Source organism: Phlebotomus papatasi, chromosome 2 (assembly GCF_024763615.1).
Source record: "Phlebotomus papatasi isolate M1 chromosome 2, Ppap_2.1, whole genome shotgun sequence".
Taxonomy (NCBI): domain Eukaryota; kingdom Metazoa; phylum Arthropoda; class Insecta; order Diptera; family Psychodidae; genus Phlebotomus; species Phlebotomus papatasi.
In genome coordinates, this window is record NC_077223.1 from 8338159 (window position 1) to 8361626 (window position 23468).

General features: G+C 34.0%; 1 protein-coding gene across 4 annotated transcripts in view; it reads left to right on the top strand.

The window, feature by feature from the left end:
- Nucleotides 1-371: 371 nt before the first annotated feature.
- The window catches only part of LOC129803625 (receptor-type guanylate cyclase Gyc76C-like), a 67509-nt gene continuing 44412 nt past the window's right edge, over nt 372-23468 (top strand). For 3 of the 4 annotated variants that reach the window (XM_055850330.1, XM_055850331.1, XM_055850333.1), the window contains exon 1: nt 378-1217. The gene's annotated coding sequence lies outside the window, so the exon portion shown is untranslated. Of the gene's footprint in view, nt 1218-23468 lie in introns of all 4 variants that reach the window. The other variant, XM_055850332.1, reaches the window with a different exon arrangement.

Here is a 23468-nt window from a genome sequence, read left to right on the forward strand (position 1 = left end):
TTTGTTTCTTATTCTGAGCGGTCGAAATTTTTCAGGGAAAACAGGGATGTGTTCTCACTTTCATTAAAAAATACTTTGCTCAATGTACATTTTAAGGGAAATGAGAAAAATCCACTGGGTAGTTCTACCGCTAGCTAATGTACCCCGGTCTCCCCTAAATAAAGAATTAGCAATCTTTTTATTCCAATTTCTTACAGTGTACTGAATGGATTTTAATCATTTGAATTCAAAGAACCACTGTTGCATGTGTTAGCCACGGGGAGCGCTGGCGAAGAATGGTGAATTTAGGCGGCAAAATTCACCACTCTAGGAACCACTCCGCCACCATTCGGGCGACCTCTGAGTATTCACCTCGCCACTGCGTTTGACAAGTGACAGTGTGAGAAAATACGCGAGTGCGAGAGGTTTTGCGCAAAATCGAGAAGTTGTAGCGAAGGAGGCATCTCAATTCAATTTTTTTCCCACTCAATCCGTTTCAGTTGGGCCAAACTGTTGCATTCAAGTGCGATTTGGGATTGGATGATGGTGTCCAATGTCCTGGACAGCGCAAAACGACCCCTCCGCCAGACCTTTTATCCCCCAAGACACTTCAGTCGCTAAGACACTGTGTGACGTGTTGGAGTGTGTTGTTCTACGCCAAGTTTCAATTAAAGAAAATTTTTTAAGTAAATAGTAACATTATTTTAGTGTAAAATTGTCGTGTACTTGCGTCTGGGTTTGTGTGATAGAGACCTCGCTGAGTGACATTCTGTGATTGCGATAATGAGACATGATTTTTGACTATTTCCTCAACATCTTCACCTTCGAGCTTTTTGTGAAGAACTTTGGGTTACCCGAAGGAATTCGCGGGAAATCCTGCAGAAATGTTGTGATGATGTGATTTGGAGGATTTAACTGTGACATTCGTGGCTAAATTGCGCGAATTTTTCTTTTATTTTTTTGGTTTCTTCGATCCGTTTAAGAGCCAAGAGACAGTCTCTGAAGGGAGATAAGGCCCAAGAGCTAAAAGAGTGATTATCAGTGTGCAATAGATGCTGCTGTAAGTGCTTTGGGATTTTCCTGATTGGGCGCAACAGTTTTTCCCGCGCAAAAGGATCTTCTGGGGACATTTTCACATGTGAACAAATCTTCCAGGAAAAAAAAAAGAGAAAATCATAGTGAAAAAATTGCAGCCGCCCCAACAGCTACAAGGAAATAATTTGATGTTTGGATTACTGGTAAAATAATGAATGATAACACGATAACCACACACTAAATCTCTCTCCCCAACTATATAATTTCTTCCATCATCGCTCCTTTATGTATTAAAGAAAAGTTAATGCGTGTGCGAGCATCTGTGAAGATGCTGTTTTGGTATTTGTAAGAAAATACAAAATGTTTTTCTACACAAGAAATTGTGAGAGAGGGAGAGATACGAAGGCGCGAGTTTATTTTTAGATTCCGTGTGGCCATGCAATGGCTCCAACTCGAATCATCACCCCTCGCATCTCATTTTGCCTTCTTTTTTTTATTTTTGATTTCTTCTTCTCTATCATCTGCCTCTGACTCCTCTCTCTCATCCTGCCACAATCAAAATTCGTGTAATTGCAATTAATAATTCACCTTTTTTTGTTGTGCTTCCCAACTTTTTGGCGCTTCCATTTAGCACCTTCACACACTCTCGATGTATTTGGTCTGATCTCTTGGGGATTTTCCTCATCCCGCCGGTTTTCACGGGTCCCCCCTCCGCAGCACAATTGCTCCATATCTCGGCGCAATATTCCGAGGGAAAATGTGAATTTTTGGGGTATCAGAGATGAATTCGGACTGTCAAGGTGTAATTCTGGTGAATTCCTCAAATCTTCCAAGAATTCCCAGCATTTTAACACGAAATGGACTCAAAGAATCTTCTGTACAATACATTTCATTCACAGTGCCTTTCAGTTAGTTAGACTCACGACTGATAATGTGAGTCGCTCCAAGCAAGAGTGGGCTATTTTAATCCATTCCTTACCAAATTGCTTAGGGGAAAGTGACCATGCTTGATACTGTAAAATGATGTCCAAGGTTTGTGATTATTTTCTGATTAATACACAAACCGAAGCGATTCTTGCACTATGATAAAAAAAATGTCTCACTTATTAGGTTCATAATCCAACCTCAAATAGTTCTTGGAAATCCTTAGATTTTCCTCAAGAAGAAAATGGAAATTCAGTAGCAATTTTTATACAAGTTGGGTCCGGGGCCTTCCTGTATAATAATTGATTCAATTGATTACAAAAATTCACCGAATACAAAAAATTGCACATTAATATTTAGACGGAACTCTAATCTATCTGCTTAAATCTTCTATATGAGTGGTTATTAGTTTTAAAATAACTTTTATGTAATTTTTCTAAGCCATGTTTTTATGACATTAGGGCGCTAGCGAAAACCATTTTTTCACTTTGAGTCCATGAAAATGTCATTCTGCAACCTTAAAATTCAGGCAACAGGGTTGAAGATTATGTCAATTGTCGATAAAATTGGAGGATTGAAATATGTGTAATTATGAAATAATCACATCTAATAATATGGTTGCCATATTAAAATTATCATTCATGGACCCTTCTTAAAATATAGGATGGACACAAGTAGAATTTATGAATTTGTTACCACCCACAAAAACAGTGTCCCCAAGTAAAAATATTTTTAAATAAATATTAATACTGATGACCCCTCTATGTGCCTATGATAGCAGTTATCCTGAACAGCGACATTAATTAAGAAATACTTATGAAACATCATGTATCGAAATTACAGTTTTGGGCCTATTTTTGATTTTTGCTTCCTGAAACTAGGAAAAAAGAGCTAGAATCCTAATTTTTTTAGGAAATGTGAGGCTTAGCACAAGCTATTGAAATATATTGCGATGAGTCACAAATATTGATTAACATAGGAAAAAATAGTTATTATCAAGCTTGGATCGTATCAAGCATGGTCACTTTCCCCTACACAAATTACCAGTTACACAAATTGAGTGATTTTGGTTGGATGATTTCTTAGGCAATTGATATCCGAATTGAATCGCTTACCAGTAGGCGAATTCTGTAATTTTCGTGGTATTCCCATAGCAAAAGAAAGCGAAATAAGAAATCACAAGGAAAAATTCCTTGGAATTTTCTAATATTTTTCCTTGGTAAATTCCACCGAAATTCTCCATGGTAGGGGAAAGTACTCTCCCTTCGAACGTTCATGCCTTCGAATAATGTAAATTTCTTTTACTTTTTCTAAGAGATTTCCACATTATCGTCACGTAATAATCAATAAATTGATAATAAGCTAGCTAATATTTAATAGAAATGTTTAAGTCTCTTAGGAAAACTGAAAGAAAATTCACATTATTCGAAGACATGAACGTTCGAAGGGAGAGTACTTTCCCCTATATTTCCAAGGAAATTCCCATGGATTTATAGTGGATTTTTTGTGTGGAATATTTCCCAAGAAATTTACGTACAGTGCCCGCTTTGTAATCCGAAAGATTGGGAGACAAAATGACAGAGGTTTGCTTCGTAATCCGGATGGATTTTTCGAATTTGTACAACGTCTCGAAAATATAATACAAGTTTTTTTTGTATAATTAGAATAAAAGATTTAAAGAAGATTAAAAAGACATAATTAGAGAATTCCATGCTACAGTAGACTCTCTCTCAATCGGGATCGGGAATATGGGGCAAAATGTCATCCGGTTTAGCGATAGAATTGAGCGTCAAAGCCTTTGCAAATTCCACAAAAAGCGCTCAATTATAAAGAATCACGATAAAATAGGAAGAACTACAGCGAATTTGAGCGAATTAACTTCATAATTAAACGTGAAAATTGTCAACAAAATTTGTCGCCCGATTGAAAAAGAGCCGATTGAGTGACTTGTACTGTATTATACTTTATTTTATTAAACAAAAAACTTTGCAGGATAATTCATTTTAATTGCTGACACCATAACCTCAAAATTATTTTAAATTACAGTAGACTCTCTCTCAATCGGCAATATGGGGCAAAATGTCATCCGGTTTAGCGATAGAATTTAGCGTCAAAACCTTTGTAAATTCCACAAAAAGTGCTCAATTATAAAGAATCACGATAAAATAGGAAGAACTACAGCGAATTTGAGTGAATTAGCTTCATAATTAAGCGTGAAAACTGTCAACAAAATTTGACGCCCGATTGAGAAAGAGCCGATTGAGTGAGAGTCTACTGTATTCGTCCGGATTACGCCGATCCGTAATAGAGAGCGGGCACTGTAGATTTAATATGGATTTTTTCCACCAAAGAAAATGCAGAATAAATGAAACTGTCACATGCACCTCATATTTTCATTTCCCAATATTGAAGAAATAGTAAATTTCACGACGATTTTAATATGTTTTATTGAATCAGCGATAATGATTTTACACTTTAGATAGATAAGAAAAAACTATCGTACAAAAAAAGTTTTCCTTAAAAAATACATTCCATGAAATAAAAACACATATATTTTAGGTACGCAGTCTCTTTAATGTTATCACTTCACTATTTATCTATACAAAATGCAGCGTCGTGTAATTCATAATATTATAGGTAAATCAGAAATCACTAAGATCTTTGCATAAAATTTGCGAGCGAAATAAATCCAACTATTTTGTAGCGCCACAAACGTAAATTCTACCGGTAAAACGAGTAAAACGAAAAAACAAACGTTTGGAATTTTCTTGGAAAAGTTTATGGAAAGGTAGTGGAATTTTCCGTGGAATTATGCCTTGAATTTTCCCCAGGAAATAAGCAGGAATTTTCCTGCAAAAAAAGGGGCGTGTTGCGGTAAAATCCATGGAAAATCCATAGGAAAACATCTGGAATATTCCATGGAAAATTTTATTGGAAACCGAGGACGTTTCACGTTTAATTTTCCTTACAAACCTGCCATGGACTTTCATTGAAAGTGACGTTGGATTTCCATTGTATGTTGTTCAAATTTTCCATGCACCGAGAAAAATTTGGATGGTATTTTCTACAAATAATGTCTTTAAATTCTACTGCCTCAAAAGATAGTAGAAAATACCATCCTTCATAGGAACTTTCTTTTAGAATCTACCATCTTGACATTTTAAAATTTACTATCCTATGGATAGTAAATTCTAATAGCCGGATGGTAAAATCTACTATCCTCATTTAGATTTTACCTTGACCTCTCTTAGATTCTAATATCCGGGAAGTAAATTTTACTGGCCGCATATTAGATGTTAAAATTTAACTGGAAGACAGTAAATTTTAACGGAGGATAGTAATTTCGATTGAAATTACTATCCAAGCCAGTAAAATTTGCCATCCTGCTGTTAGAATGTCATTTTGGAATATCGTGGGTGGCCGATGCAACGGTTCCCGATATGCTTTGAATACATTATAGCAATTCGTGGCGCAGCTGGAAGATGCTCGACTGTCATCACAAAGGTCGCGTGTTCAAATCTCGGCGCAGTCATCAATTTTCACGCACCAAAATGGCTTGAAATACAGAGAATGTCATCCAAGAAGGGCCCCAAGCCCTCAAACAATGGCCAAAAATCAATGAAAATAAGGAAAAATAAATTTTTCCGACATTTTTCATTCTAATATCCGGCTAGTAAAATTTACTATCCTGCCAGTAAAATGTACCATCAGGCTAGTAAAATCTAATATCCGGGGATGTTAGAATTTACCATCCGGCTATTAGAATTTACTATCCATGCAATAGATTCTACAATTTTTGACAGTCCAATTTAATATCGCGTTTGCTGGGTGACTTTTTTACTATCCGGCCATTAGAATTTTGTATGGAGGATGGTAAATTTTACCATCCACATTTTTCTCGGTGTGGAATGGCCATCTTCCATGGAATGGCTATTTTCCATGACCTCTCCTAAGAAAAATTCCATGGAATGAGCGGAATTTGACGATAAATTTCCAATGGAATTTCCACGGAAGTTTACTATGGGGATTGTCACACGTGAGTTCGAAACCTGACAATGCCAATCGAGCTTTTTTTCATATCATATGAGTTCGAAAATGCAATTCATTGATTTTTTTAATGAATATCCCGTGATCGATAGTGCCCTAGTTCCCTCTATGCCATAATGGATAAACAGGATAATCCATAGGTCCCATAGGTCTGAAGTTGATATAAGATTTTGCTCAAATTAAGGGCATTTTCACCCAGGGAAAGCACCTTTACTGCCTTTAAAAAGATAAGTTTTTAAACAATTTTTTGAGCTTTGCAAAAAATCTAAAATTTTTCAATTTCACTAAAAAATAATTTATTGTGAATATATAGAAGAAACGTTGCACAAATATTTTTGAAACTTCAAATGCGCTTTGGGGAAGCTTTTAAACTTTTCTCTAAGCAAGCTATTAAAAAACCAACGGAAAAAATGGAAAAATGAAAGTTACTTAATCTTTTTTTTAAAAGACAAGCAATACCAGAGATATTCTCTTCCTATACGAATAAATTGAATTTGTTATAAAGGGTTTTCAGCTGAAGTAAAGCAAGAAAACAGAAATTGGCTGTCAAAATGTCACTTCTAGCTTTTAGTTGTTAATATAGAAATCTATGAAAAATTCATTAGAAAATTATTTAAGACATGAAAAGCCGTTTAAGATTGAAAATTGAAGATTCATTTTAATCAGACAATCCTCGTGAATTTTCATTCAAATTAATCAAAGTTTTCTAAACAAAATCGTTTTTGATGAAGAAAGTTTTTATAAGAGATGATACAAGATGAGAAAGACTATGAAAAATACTATGTTTGATCTTGTAATCCCCCTATGTTTGATCTTGTAATTAATCGTAATGGTTCAAAACGTTCTAGATGTACGTTTTGAAGTACAACACCCTAAGAATACCTGCAAAAGAATTACATCTTTCATAAGCATTTCAGGGTTTATCACGCACGTCACAAATTTTGTGTGCACTTTTATTCCCGATAATATCATGTAATATGTTATTTAATACAACCTATAATTATTTTTTCTAATTTATATGGCGAAATCTCAATAAATTCGGCAAAGAAATGAAGATATTTGTCAGAAATGACGTTTCATTAAGTGTGGAAAATCTTGAAATCTTGGTTCTTATTTTAAGTTCCATAAATGCTTCGCGTCAGAATATGAAATCTTGATCTTGGAAATATTTGACAGCTTGAAATTTTGATCTTGATTTTTGTTGAGGCCATATTCATGTAAAATTCCCTAAGGCATTATAGAACCAAAAATCTCTTTATTTGCTTATAACGCTCTTTGTTCTTTTACTGAGACTATAAGTGGCGCACTCTTATACGGGCTTCAGACCTAAGGCTTAGCCATATGGCTTAACTGTTATAATTTCTTTTCAGTCAAGATATTTTGGAAAATTTAGCTTAGGATTGTATTGTTAAAGACAAATGACCGATTAGATCCTGAAAGAGCAATAAAATTGGTTGCCATTTAGGATTCTGAGACCTACGGGAACCAGGCTAAACCTCTAGTCTGAAGACCGCTTTAAGGATCTTAAGAGCTTCTATAGGAATTGCAACTGAAAATTCTCACTTTAAGTCTTTTAAAAGTACACTAAATACTTGTCAATACTTGGTTCTATAAGGCAGTTATTTTGCTTCTTGGGTAAGGATTTCTTTAAATTCTTTATGAAATTATTTAATTTAGAAAATAAATAAAGAATTCAAGTTAAGCTGTAGCCAACTGGGTTCCCTATATTTTTTTAGGTCTAAGATAAAATGTATTAAATTTTCCATTAAATTATATTTAAAGGAAATTTGTGGATATAAATTTCTTCTATTATCTCAGAATTGATATATTATTCATAAAAATATTTAGAGAAAAAACTCAGTAGAGATTGAAAGTAAGTAAAATTGCACATAAACTTCCAACTGGAATCAAATTTGTCCACAATTAACTAGAAAACATAATGCAGTCTTATTGAGCATCTCAAGTCGTAGCTTTGGGATTCATTCAACAGATGATTTTATCGATTAGCAAACGAAAGAGTTCTATAGTTGGAGACAAAGCTGAGAACATTGACTTTTACTCTTCACTTGTTTCCTTCACGCACCACGCAATAGCTAAATGAAGCAGAGAAAAGCAAATCAAACTTAATTTTGGAATAAACATAAGTTTTACTCTTACACATTACGCAAATGGAAGAGGTGCCGTGCTAAAGTTTAATTTAGAATTTTGGTGTTTTTTGCATTAAATATTATACAGAGTAAAGAGAGAGAGAGAGAATTAACCGAACACCTTTGCACTTCCTTATCGATGCAATAAAGAATTCAATTGTCAACTGATAGTGTCACTTTATGAGAAAGATAATGTTCTCTGTAATTATTTCCCACAAAGTACAAACATAGAAAGTGACTAAATAGCGCCATTATTGCAGCATTTAAATATTTTATTCAAAAATTAAATGATGATTTTTGGAAAAATTAACATTTTTTCTCATAAAAAAGGGTATTTACTTGTAACTATGTCCCTTTCCGTTCTTGTGAGTTCGAATATGATTCACATTAATTGTCGCTGGTGAGAGTTCAAATGTGTAATTTGTGTGTTTGAATCATTTTATATTCAAAATTTGATCTATTTGTTGATAAAAAGGTAGATTTGGCCCACAAAATTTGATATAAATTGATTTATATCATTAATGCGAAAAATTAATGCGATTTTCCCTTTAATTTTTTAATGTGAAAAATATTTATGCTTTAGGTAAATTTAAATTTATTTTTGCAGGCCAAGTCCACTTCTTTATCAATAAATAGAAAAACCCCAAATATTGAGTGACTCAAAGACACAAATAACATATTTGGACGCTCACAAGCGACAATTAATGTGAATCACATTAAAATTTTAATGTGCAAGTGTGATAACGCCGTTATTCTGAGAATTTGATATGAGAGCTCAGAAAAAATATTACAAGTCGGAAAATGTTCTAATAACATTATTTTGCAAAATTTTTTTTGGAAATAAGAAAGCTATTATCGAATCCATACATTTGATAGTTCAATATTGAGATAGTAGGGGAGACTGGGGCAAAATGTCACATAACGGATATTTTATTTTTTTACAAGCTACTCGAGCGCTTCAAAAATTTCTAATTATCGCAGTTTTATAGGTAATTTACCGCTCTACAACTTTGTGAAAGTAATTTTCCTCTATTTTGTAAGGAAATACGTTTATCGAGCCAATTTCTAAATGGTAATTTTGTGACTATTCTCAAAAATGCTGGGGCAAATAGTACCAGACATTGGGTATTATCATATTTTTTTTCGCTTCTTTACGGGCTTCCGTAAATTTGAAAAAATACCTAGAAGACATATTTTCATAGAAAATTTATTCATCTACGCCTTTGTAAAACACCGTTTTCTCTGCGAGAAAAGTGAGAAAACGAGAAAAGCGGTTTATAAGATATTTTAGAAAAAAACACACAAAAGACTACAAACCGTTTGACCAATGCAAACAACAAGTGGCGAGACATGATAATAACGTTTCTTTTCGCCGTGAGACATCAGAAATTGCTTCGCTTTTTTGTTACTTTTTACCCCAAGTGGCCATTTTTAATAAAAGGATTTCTGGAGAAAAGAACTTTTGTGAAATTCTAAAATAGATAGCGGATTCGTATTCAAAAATCCAAATTACAGTAGAGTCTCGCTATAGTCCATATTTGGTTCCAGATTTGACACTTGGGTCGCACTATAGTCCATATCATTTTTTAAAATTATCAACGACTTTTAGTATTGAAATTGTTCGACGGCTTCCACTTTCTTTGCGATTGTGGTACTTGTGCTCGCTCTCATCATTAAGGATCGCAATTATCACAACTACTTAATTAAGTTTGCCAAAAATATTAAAATAATTATGATAACATTGCATGCCGCGTACTAAAAAACATAACCTCAGTGATTTGAAATCAACGGTCGATAAATTGTGGACTATAGAGCGATGGCTTATAGCGAGACTCTACTGTATTTAGAAAATATTCACCAGTGCATCAATTTTGGAAAATAAGTAGATAATAATTGTTATCTTCTGAAAGGAAAATATTTCAAAAATAGGGTTAAAAATTTCGATATTTTTTATTTTCTAAATTCCCTGTTCGAATTCTAACAAATTACGACATTGAAGAAGGTCTATGGAGACTATCTATAGAAAAAAAATTGATCCGCTATTTTTTATACCTTGGAAGATATTGAATTATCAATTTTTCGATTTGTGACTTTTTGCCCCAGTCTCCCCTAAAGTTAAATTAATAGATTTATTATCGAATACAGATCTCAGCTTTAAATTTAAATCGCTCTCCTGCAAAGTTGGCTTTTTGCGAGTTATTCGTTTTATATTCTGAGGAGTCGAAATGAAAACACTAAAATCCGTTGGGCTTTTAAGTGTTTAGTTGACAATAAAGGAGGTTTTCCACCGTTTTGCACTTGACGATGGATACCAGTGCTAAGACGGCGATGGACACAATAAAAAGTTCTCATTTCTTATTAAATATACTTCAGCCTAGGCTAGGCTATAATGTGAGCATGTTTGTAATTGGTTATCACAACAGTTGTGAGTTCGTCTACTTCACAAATTTTCCTCTGCCAATTTTTATTTTTAAAATACATTTACGCCAAAGGGTTGAGTACAATTGTCTCTATATATATATATATATAAATCCTGTATCTCTGTATGGGTACTTTGGGAGTTGTATTAAGTGTTAACTGGAGAAAATTCTGTTTTTCTCAATTTGTGTGAAAGAATAATTTAGTCGACACCAAATATTTTGCGTCGCTCTCGGCCTGTACACACAATTGTTATGTACATTTCCATATAAATAGAGTATGTGTGTACACTTTGAATATTGACTTCTTTTTTTATTCCCTCGTACATCTCCTCTGGGGCGGTATTAGTGTTTACCTAGAAGATGAATATGGAGAGCACAAGATGAGCCACCCTCGGGCTCCACAGGAAAAAAAAGGGCAAATCTGGCTAATAGGAGATCTCCAATATTTCCAATTTTCCCTCACATTCATCTCTGGGTTCGCTATGTATATGTAGATAAGGATGGGGGAAGTGAGACAAGAGTATATTGCAAAGAGAATTGCTAAAACTGATAAGAAGTTGTCGGCAAACGACCATGTCGCATTTCGCGCTCATTCCCTCTCTTTATATCGCATTTCTATATTTAACTCAAAGTAATATATTTTTGTAATAGCTTCATATTTCATACACTATTGCACACTTCATGGGATGTTTCATTAGACTAGGTGGCAGATAAGTCTTTGGCCATTATCAAGTCCTCTGGGTCCAATGGATCTACATTTTCTGCTAAAAGTCAATGGGTATATTTCTGATAGAAGTTAAACACTGGCTGCTGAAAAAAAAAATAGCTCTGATATCACAAGAAAGAGACAGATGTTGGCATGATTATTTCATCTTTCTGTTGACTTGGATTTTTTTTTACTGTACAAGCTCACACTGATAAGTTGCGAGTGCATAAAGAGTCCCCAGGAAAATCTCCAGAAAGTCTGTGACGATTTATTCAGATGGAAATTCATGCTTTCTGATTCAAATTTATCACCCAATGCCTCTACTGAATTTCCTGTTCATCTGACACTCTTTGCCATCAGCAATATTCAATTTCTGGTTTTCTTCATCATGACTTCAGCCCATACACTTCATCTCAAATATCTAAATTGAATCACTGAGATTTTACAATTATCCACAGAGTTGATAGAAATTTGTAATTCCGAAGACGAGCAACTTTCTGTGCATGCGAAAAAACGATATTTAGCTTTGGGCGATTCAAGAAAACTTGATCTTTAATTGAAACCATTGAAACTAAATGTTTTATTCTTAAAAAAAAATGTTGTCATCTTGAAATGATTTTCTTTATTCCTTTCAAAAATTACTTATCCGTTCATAACCGGTTCATTACCGATTCGTAACCGCATGAAACCAATTCAGGTTTGCCCAGGATTCGAAGGCCTTTGAAATGAATGTATATACTTGTGTCAATCGATTGATTGATTTTCTTCGACCTTGAAAAACTGCTATAAGGAGTCATTCAAGGTCACTGCATTAATTCAAATGCAAATGAACTGTAGAAATTACAATTAGTCACTAAAATATTAAATTTTGGTCAGCAGAAATCTTAAATCTAAAATGAAATTTATTTATCGCTCTGGCACACCTTTTAAATCAGGAAAATTTCATAAAGTCGAAAATGGAATCCCTTTGGAACGCTTTGCATATGTGTATCACATTCTTTCACACTCTTCATCTTTTTCTTTTAAGCATCACAGCAAATTCAAACGAATTTGGAGTGCGAAAGAATAAGGCAGACATATGTATACAAAACGTGTGAAAATGAAAGGGATGTGAACTTTGATTTCATGAAATTTTCCTGATCTAAAAGGTGTGCCAGAGCCATTATTTGCCTTTACCAGAATCCGAACTTTATTTCACCAATTTAAAAATTTATAAATTGAGTAAGGGTAGCTAGCGCCAGAATGATAAGACATTGTCGGTCGAATCGTCTTGTCACCTTAATAAAAATTTTTTTTATTGAATTATTCGCTGTTTTTTACCTTTTTACTTGAACCTCTTTACTTATACTAAATGATAATTCGTAAAAAAACACCAAATAATTTTGAAAAACAAATTTAATTTATTTTTGAATGACAGTTTCACCTTCAGTATCGGCCTCTCCAACTCTTCCCTTACTGCTCAAATTTGATTTTTTGCAAACCAAATTTACTTTTTTTTTACTGCTCAGAGTTTCTTTTCGTAATGAACAAAATTTGTACCTAAAAATCATTCCCAACATATCGAAAAATACAAATAAAAAGCCGTTCGACAAGTTTTCGAACAAACGACTAAACTTCGTAACCACTAAAAGTGTTTAAAAAGATTTTGACTGTTTGCTGCAAGGGCCTCTCGACATTCATTTTTCCATGCGTTTTTGCATAGAGACACTGAAACCTAATGGCAAGGTTTTCCCTAAATAAAATTGACATATCAGACTGATATAATTCGAAATTATGTCTTAAAAGCTACCCGTCGCGTCGGTGCGGTTGACTTTGCACTCTGCTGTCCGTAAGACTTTCTGAAATTCTAGCACTTATTGATGGTCTTTGCCGATCCGGTCTACCATGTCAAAGTATATAGGGATATGTCATGTATCAAGAAACGTACAAGAATCTTCAAAAGGATAGGGTGGAGTAACCACTTATCGCCATGTTTAGGAAAAACGGGAATTAATTTTATTATAACTTTTGAACCCTTATTACAAGATAACTCAAATTTGACACAAGATTACTTAAATGTATATTGGCTGCAGATTCATGGAAACAATAGTTCTCCAATTTAACCTTGGACTACTTAAAAAACTGATTTTTATTAACAATGCAAAAATAACCACTTAGTTTCTACTTTTTACCACTTTTCGCCAGTTCTGTAACCACTTCTCGCCACCCACTTGGAAAGGTTCAAACTCAATTATTTTGGGCAATATTATGCAAAGATTACATTCAGTATGTCTCTTTCCTCATAATCACCCTATTATTACTGATTTTAAATGATTTTTCTTTGCTTTGTTTTGAAAAATCAAACTATTGGACTATTGCATAAAGTAAACAATCCAGATTTGACAACTGAGAATCTACGAAGTGAAGTTAGCGTCGCCTATTGAAAAGAGATGGCGACAGGTGGTAAAATCATTCAAAAATATTACCACTTTTTGCCATGCCTCATTTTTATATAAAATTAAAATAAAATGAAATATTAATTAACTAAATACAAATTTTATATATTCCACAAGTGTAATTAAATAATAAATATACAAATTATTTATCCAAAAAAAAATTTTGTTTAGTAAACATGTTATTGGCATTTCAATGAGAGTGAATCTACATCTAATCATCTCGCTCATTCTCATGGGAAATTTTAAAAATATGTTCACAAACAAAAGTAATTGTGCGCTGGTCATTAAAGCCATAAGGGAATCTTGGCCAATAATAAATATGGGCTAGTTGTAAACACTGATTTTTATGTCTTTACTACACCATTTCTATAGTGGACAAGGATTCCTAAAGTATTCTTACGATTCTAATGTTTAGGGCTAACTTTTGTATAGAGGACATACTGTCCTATTTATTCTAAATAAATTGAAAATTCTGGGGCTAGGGTAGAACCATACAACCCCTCGCAACCATCCTCAATTGACTCATGACCGAAGGAACGCCAAAATAAGCTCCTATATGTAGGAAAAACATCAGAATTCCTCTTGTAAGCATTTATTTAACTACACTAATACATTTCACTTTAATTCCCGGGTGCCAGCGTAAACTTTAAAGTTTTTATGGATTTTTCTTATATTATCAAGGATGTTACGAAGACTGTGTAATCACAGTTTGAAGAAGATGGATATTTTACTCACTCAGATGGATATTTTAATCCTTGAAAATCGCACAACAAATTGCGAACGTGATAATTGTTTTCTAATTGCGTCTACCACCGTCTTAGCGTTGGTGACCAACCTCCGGAGTCAAACGGTAGCAGTCCTCTTTATAGGTTGTGTAAGCCATTGCAAAATATCCGTTTTCTTTATTCAATTATCAACTTAATTGTGCTTAAAGTGTGATCAATCGATCGATCCTATCAAGAAAACAGTTTATCACTAAAATGTTGCATATGTCATCCGTGTTTCTGATTTTCTACCACTCTCCGCAATTTTGCAATAAATTCAATTGAACTTCTAAGGAACTCTAAGGACTCAATAGTCTCGTTCAGTAATAACCTTCCCGATTTGAGAGCTTTCTTGCTTTTCTGTACCAATTCGAAGATAAATCGGATAGAACTTACTTTAAAACCTGTTGGAAGCTCGAATGTTTAAACCGATGAGTTACACAAAAGTGAACAAGGTCATACCAAGGACATTTTTAATGAAATTTTAATTTAAACGTTCTGCCATCCTGAAATTCCACAAAATTACATATAAATTCACTTTTTGCAGCAAACGTTTTTTGACATTAATGACGATTGATTAATCAGCGCTAAAGCGGCGAGTACGCGAACTTGCACTTTATGCTTCCGGTAGATTTTCGAATAGGTTTGGCTTGGCTTTTTCTCTCCGAAAGATTTAATAATGAACAGAGTAAATTTGTCAATTTATCTCTGTATTTTTACAACATAATAAGAGTTCGTCGCTTCTTGCAGCATTAAAGCTGGAGTAAAGCGACTACCAACTTTCAAGTTATTTGTATTTCATGAACTAAAGCTAAATTGGATTGAGTGTTCAAAAAGAAGTACATTTGATGCTGCGAATGTCAGAAGAAAAAGTAACTCAAAAGTGTCTCATCATTAACTTTACGATCATCATTTTGCTATTTTAATGGTTTTGTTTATCTTCCTGTGGAGATAAACGATTTCCTCGAGAATCACTTTAGAAGTGCTTCCCATGTAGGGAATTCTTCGACATCTGAAGTGACAACATTTACACAAAAGAGAGACGATGTCCTCGGTGAAAAGCCATGGAAATGTCGCACTCGAGGGTAGACTCAACCTTTTGCCTTTGAAGTGGGCTGGAAAATTGTTGGAAAATCGCAAAGCACACACCCCCATTAGAGTCTTGTAAACAAATTCAGGCAAAAACATGGGCACGGTCTTAACATTAATGTCGATCGCGAATTATAGTCCAATCAAAGTGTATACATTAAAGAGGTGAAGCTCACGAGGAGCTCGAAGAGGTGCGATTCATGCAAATATTGAATTACAATTGCCGATGGGGGCCTTTGTGGGTGGATTGGAAGAGAAAAGTATGAGAGATGCTCTAAAACATTTATGGTAGATTTTTATATATATATTTTTTTGTCAAGATTAGATAAATTTGGGCATTTTGTGGTTGTGGCGCCTTGTGGCAATTGGGAACTCTTTGTGGAGCTTCTCTGCTTCACACAAATATATTCTCATGTTATTGAATTCCCCAGAGTCATAGATGTTCCGACAAATGGAAAATACAATTATCTCTGTATTTATTGTGGCTTGTAAGAAAAGTGAGAATGAGTGAGGTTAAATTTAGCCGTTGATTTTCATTGGTGTTCTTCCTATTTATCCAGTGAAAATTAAATTCTTTTAGCACCCACAGAATGGTCAAAAATATCAAGAAGTGAACACAATTATTGATTTTCTCATTTTTTTTCCAACTTTAAAAGGACTTTAAAGAGGGGATGGAACAGTTATTGCGTTTGTAGAAAGGAATTTTAAATTTTATTGCAGAAAAATAAGTGAAACATGGAAAATGTCAGGAACGTTGTTGTCATGGGCACATCTAAAAACGATGCAATGCTTAGCAGTTGATGCAGCAAATGCAGTGTGCAGCACTTTTGCGCAGATCATTGAGTATTTTCAAGATTCTACGGTGACAATTAGATGACTTTAATGCACAATACTTAATAAATATGTCTTGTCTCGAGACATTAAAAATTTTATATCGAGAATTAGAATAATCCCGCGAGAATTGGATTTACTAGACACTTCTCCACATCTTTGCTTTTTTTCGACGATTTATGGTGATTATTTGACGTGAAGATTGAGAATAAGAAAAAAAAATGAAGAAAGAGAAGCAAAACGACGGCAATCAAATAATCTACAGTCATACGCATAAATTTGTGTTAATTCTCTCACCACGATTCTTTGGCAAGGCACAAAATATCGCAAAAAATTGTTATTGATTTTTTTTTTGTACTTTCGGAAAATCTCTACGAGAAGTTTAGAAAAGATTGAATGGGAATTTTTATTGAAATGATCAAGTAAATTCAGTGAAAATTACAAACATCGCCGATGGGTAATGTGAGTGATAAATATTTCTGACTTTGAAATAATATTGTTCTTATGGTATTTTCCTGCAAGTGCACGAATGGGCGTTAGCAAGGGGGAGTTATTATGGCAAGGGAAGCTTATTCGAATGATTGGAAGCGTTGGTCAACCAAAGATGGTAAAATTATCAAAATGAATCGACTTAAATCGACAAATAAAATTAGATTACAAAAAGGAATAGTTTAACTTTACGTAAACTTTCTTTATGTAGGGGAAACTGGGGCACCATTAAACACGGGGTAGCACCAAACACTGCGATTTTTTAATCAGATATTCGACTTGAGAGGACAAGACTTATAGAAATTTATAGGCATTATAGGGATACTTGTTCAATGAAGAAATGGTCGAGATAGTCCAAGTAGTTTAGAAATAAAAATTAGTGTTTGGTGCTACCCCGTGTTTGGTGGTGCCCCAGTTTCCCCTAACCTTTCTTTGGACACCCATTGAGCCCAAACACAAGTAGATTTTGATTCTCTAATACAGCAGAGTTCCTCAAATTTGAACATTTTGAGGGTGTAGATGACATTTCTCACTCCTCAAATTTGAACGATATTTTCAAAAACGTAACTGAATTCATGTGAAATACACTTTCCCTAAATTAAGATAAATAAGTTTAGTGAATATATCAATGTAATTCGTTGTGAAATGTATAGAATTTGTTGCGGAAGTTAATATAATACAATAATAATGAGGAAACAACAGAGAAAAATAGTTGTAATTCCGACTCCAAGCAAAACTTTCTTCACATAACCTCAAATTTTACATTTTGAACTCAACCGTCGCGCGTCGTTCAAATTTCAGGAGTTCAAATTTGAGGAACTCGACTGTAGTGTCTTAGATGTTCGAAGAATTCAAATTAAATTTCGAATTTTCATACTAAATTTTCGAACAAGATGGGAAAGCAGAAGCAAATGTAACTAAAATATATCAGAACATGATGTTCATACAATTTCACGACATTATGTGAACATAATAGCATGAATATGTAAGATAATTATACTTTAGAAATTTTTGACATAGTTTTATACATTTTCACTCAAAAATAGATTTTATTATGACTTCTTTATAAATCTAGAAATGTTTGGTCGTAATTTTAAGGGAAAATAACAATATTTTAACTAGAATTTGTCAAACAAAATGTATTATATGTATTAATAGAAAATATCTGATATTTTCTATACATTTCTTAGTCAAGTTATTTTTATGGCATACAACGCATATAATTTTCAGACAATATACATCCATTGCATTCATATATTATATTTTTAAGAAATAGCTCAATTACGTTGAAAATATGTTGGTTACATTTGAGACACACATTATTTGGATTTCAAATGCCCCTTGAATACTCTGAATTTTCAGTGAAACTAGTGAAACTTATTGATTGCCTGTTATGTCTCGATTGCAAATTGTGAGATCAGGTGAGAATTCCTCTTCTGTTCTTGTTCTTACTTATAGTCCGCAGGGTTCCATATTGGAGCCAGTTTCTCGATTTGGACCTTCCCGATTTAAGAGCTCTCCGGTTAAGATTTTTTCTGTACCGTTTCGAAGATATATCAGAAACAACTTACCTAAAAACCCGTTGGAAATTCGAATATTTAAACCGATGAGTTACACAAAAGTGAGAAAGGTCATCAAAAGTACATTTTTTTTAAAAAATTGCAATTCAAACGTTCTGCCATCCTGAAATAGGGTGAAAGGAACGTCTATTGACACTTTAAGAAGTCGTGTCAGCACCTACTGACACCTTACTCTGTACTATTTGGGATACGAAATTTGAACATCTTTGTTTATAGTAAAAAGTATATTACAGAAAAAACGTTATATTACTTATATTTTACTAGATACATTAAATAATTTTCAATGTTTTGACAAAAGTGTCAATAGGGGCTCCCTGTCGAACAGACGTTCTTCCGACCCTACCACAAAACTACACAAAAATTCAGTTTTTGCAGCAAACGTTTGCACACTGTTGTTGACGAATGAAGTGTCAAGAATATCGAAAATTCGAAATGGTAGAACAATCAACGCTCAAGGGGCGAGTACGTGAACTTGCACTTTATGCTTTCGGTAGATTTTCGAATAGGTTTGGCTTGGCTTTGTCACTTCGAAAGGCTATTACTGAACGGAGCCTTTTGTTCTCTTTTTATAAAAGCTCTCTCTAGTGTTCTTAGATAATATGGGTTTACGCAGATGACTTTTAGGTTTAATATTTTGGGTATGTATGTCATTCTCTTTATACCTTCGAGACCATTAAAGGGGATCTTTTCAGAATCTGTTTATGGACTAATTGCAATGGTCTTGTTCTTAATCTAGCTAAATCTGAAGCCTTAATTTTTCATACAAGGTGGAGGAATCCTGCTCTTTGGCATTTGTTTCTTTCACTTCTAAGGTCGAGAACCTTGGGATCCTCTTCCACCCTTTCTCTGTCCAACTATGCGGCTGTATTTTTCAGGAAGGTTCTACCTGCAAGCATCTACCCCACAGGGTACTAGGCTCTTACTCATTAAGGCTCTGATTATCCCTTTTTGCATCTACGCAGCTTTTAACTCCTAATCACATTTTTCCTTGGAATAACATCTATCATTGGCCTTCCTCTTGTCACTCATCTGAAGACTTGTGCTGTTAACTTTGTCTTCCGATTATTGTACACTGGTGGGCCACGGTATCTCGTGGAGTTTGTGATGACTGGAAATGCGTAGGGGAAAGTACTCTCCCTTCGAACATTCATGTCTTCGAATAATGTGAATTTCTGTTACGTTTCCTGGGAGATTTCCACATGATTGTCACATAATTATCAATAATTGATGACAAACCACGTAATAGTTAATAGAAATGTGTAAGTGTCTTAGGAAAAAAAAGAAAATTCACATTATTCGAAGGCATGAACGTTAGAAGGGAGAGTACTTTCCCCTATAGGATAGGCCACTTTTGCTCTGAGTATCTCAGTTGATGGAAGTTATGAAAATACTGGAACAATATCTCCCCCTTGGGTGTTAAAAAAAATAATCAAAAAGAAGATGAGCATAGAAGTGATTTGGAAATGTTTACATTAGTGACCAGAGAATTCATTTTCAATGCGAGATTCAAGAATATGATGGTTCTTTACTTCTCCTTCATCTTCTTCAACAAACTCGCGCTGGGATGCTGTTATTTTGTGAAGTGTTGCACAGAAGAGGAAAAGAACCCAAAACGAAAGAATCATGCTAAAAATAAATGGAACTGGATGTGGTCATCGCGATAAATTTTTATTTTGCCTCATCGTCATACTTTTTCCAATCTTCTTTGTCTCGCACCTCACCTCAAATTGGTTACCTCGAGGGTGTTTTGGTGTTGATTTGGTTCATCAAACGAGCCATTTTATTGCCAATCCCAACCAATTTGGGTTACATGTGGACTTTGTTCGCCCCCAAGAATAGCTTAGACGTGTTTTGGAGGCAAGAGAATACAAAAGAAAAAAACGAAAGAAAAATAACAAGCAGTTTAAAAAAATATATATATATATAAAAGCATTTCTATACTCAAGTGTCACTGCACCAATACTGTTTTTCTTTGCAACAGACTCAATGGCACCACACGCAATTTATATATTCCCTCAGCATTATGCTCGTGTGACCACGATGAGGAAAAAGCCAGTGAAAATTTGTCATTGCATTATTTCTGTCATCAATGAACTTAACACGATATTCTGTTTACTGAGAAATTCACGCATTTGTCTCATCCGTTCTTTTGTACATATGGATATGTATATCCTCACCCAATCTTATTCTTTGCTTCGTTCCCTGTCCTTCCTGTCTTAAAACTTTGTTAGAGATATCCTGTTAGCTTCATGAGACACGACAAAAGGCGTAATTTCATTGTGGAAAACCAATTTGTTGCATAAATATAGAAATAATGCTGCTTTTGAGATACTGACTCAATTATGCTCATGCAGTACCACTCGCAAGAGCTTTTTGTCTCAGCTTAAACTGCCTTGCAGATATACCTAAACACTGAGATTTGTAGAAAAATATTAACTGAACGATAACCCTTCAATTACCTCAAAATTACGATATTTTTACCTTTAATAATTACATCTCAGTGGATCAAAGAGATATCATCAGCCTTTCGTAAATATTGATTAGGACTTATGTAGTATTTTTCTATAGATAAGATTTACGTCAGTAAAACGTAATAATAATAAAGGCACAATTTAGACCTTTCGCAAGAGGAGTTCGGAACATCCATTATTATTTTTCTTTATATTGGGATAAGTGTTATCAGTCCCAAGACCCGTGGAATGAAGTGCACTCAAGCTTACTGAATGTAATTCGAACACCTTTAACGACAGAAAAATTTCTGGTGACCTAAAGGGGATTCGAACCCGCGACACTTGCATCATAGAGTGAGTGCTCTACCACTTGACTATAAAACGTAAGCTTTGTAATAATAATAAATACATTATGTTGTAAAATTATACATACAGTCAGGGGCATGACGTTTCCTGTGTTTCCCACATGTTTCTAGCGTGCCGGAAAAACTTTGGAGTTTATTAGGTGTTTTCTGTCATTGTGGATTGAATTAGCAAAAAATACAAATACAAAATAAGAGCCAACTTATTACTGAATAGGCAACCGAAAACCCCAAATTGGCAACCTACGCAGTTTCGGATATATCTCGTGAAATGTGTACGAAAACAGGAAAAAATTTACACTAAAACAGGTCACATTTTTCAGAGCTAATGTCACCCCCTTGCATACAGTCGAGTTTCTCAAATTTGAACGACGGTTGAGTTCAGAATGTAAAATTTGAGGTTATGTGAAGAAAGTTTTGCTTGGAGTCTGAATTACAACTATTTTTCTGTGTTTCCTTATTATTATCGCATTATATTAACTTCCGCAACAAATTCTATATATTTCACAACGAACTACATTGATATACAGTAGAGTCTCTCAAATCTGAATCTCTCAAATTCGAACGACGGCGACGTTTGGATTCAAAATGTCAATTGTGGGGTTATGTTAAAAAAATTCGTATTCTGGATGAATGAAAATCATATTTACGTGCTTCTTTCTGAATGTTTACATACATTATGATCGTATAAAATGAAAAGAAAGTATGTTACCACTAAAAGACTTGTGAGAAAGTACGGGAATTTGATTCAAAGTACAATTTAATCTCACATAAATTCTGTTAGTTTTGAAAAAATCGTTCGAATTTAGGAGGTGAGAAATGTCAAAAATACCCCCCGGAGCGTTCAAATTTAGAAGACTCTACTGTATTATTCACTAAGGTTATTTATGTTAATTTAGGGAAAGTGCATTTCACATGAATTCCGCTACGTTTTTGAAAATATCGTTCAAATTTGAGGAGTGAGAAATGTCATCTACACCCCCTAAATGTTCAAATTTGAGGAATTCTACTGTATTATTCTCTGGTTTGTGAAAAGAAGAAAGAAATATGGTAAGAAGTGAAACTTACCATATGGTAATTTTTATTATATTAATTACCTCATTGTGACGTGGAGTTTACTCTTCACTTAGGAACTTACTGTAACCGTACGATATACATACGATGATGTATGCTGACCTCATTTTGCTACTTGGGATTGTTGTAATCATTATTAATCCACTTGTAAACATTTTTGTAAACAATACTTCAGAAGAGACACTAAAATAAGAAGCCGAATCCAATGAATGCACTTGTCAATTTAATGCTAAGTACAATTCTCACATTCCTAAAATTGATTATTATATTAGAAAAATGCTATTATAATTTTATACTTATTCTTAAATTGTTTTTGCAAAGCAATTCTCTTGAAAATAGATTTTGATTTAATATTGTTATGGCTCCGGCACACCTTTTAGATCAGGAAAATTTCATAACGCCTAAATTCACTTCTCTTTCTCTCTTAAAGCATTTTCATAAGCCTTTTTTTAAATTAGAATAGGCATTACGAATATGGCGAATACGGGTAGAAGAACCTACACCCCAATAACAAATGCACCCTGTCCCCTGGCGAACCGACCACCCTCTAGAATGTGCAGAAACTCTTCTATAACCTCAATTGAGTAAAAACATAGCGGTTTTCCTTACTGATATTTTATTGGCTAATTATGCTTTAACACCAAATACCAAGACCGGTCAAATTGGCGGTTTAAAAACTTCTAAAAATTAGCACATATTTAAACGGTACAATGTCGCTATCAAACTTTATGAATTTCTTAAAATATGCATCTAATATATTTTTCAGTATATAAATTTTAATTTTTTCCTCTTTTCCAAGAAAAAATTGTTGAGTATCCTATCAACCGCGGTCTGTCATTTGACTGAGTGCGCTAGGAAAAACGACCAAAAATTGTCGGTAGGTTTAGGGTAAATGTCCTAATTCAAAACCATTTCCAGACGCTTTAACTTAGACAGAAGATTCAACACATTAAGTTCATATTTTTTTCTGAAGAGAATTACATAAATTTGCTCCTTGACTCTTCTAGAATGTTACTGTTTAGTGAAAATTCTTTAGATATAATTTGAAAACTTCTTAAATACAAGAAAAATATGCGAGTGTAAAATGCTTCTATTGCAAACATATTAATCCAATTGGAGAAATGGGAAAGTTTCTA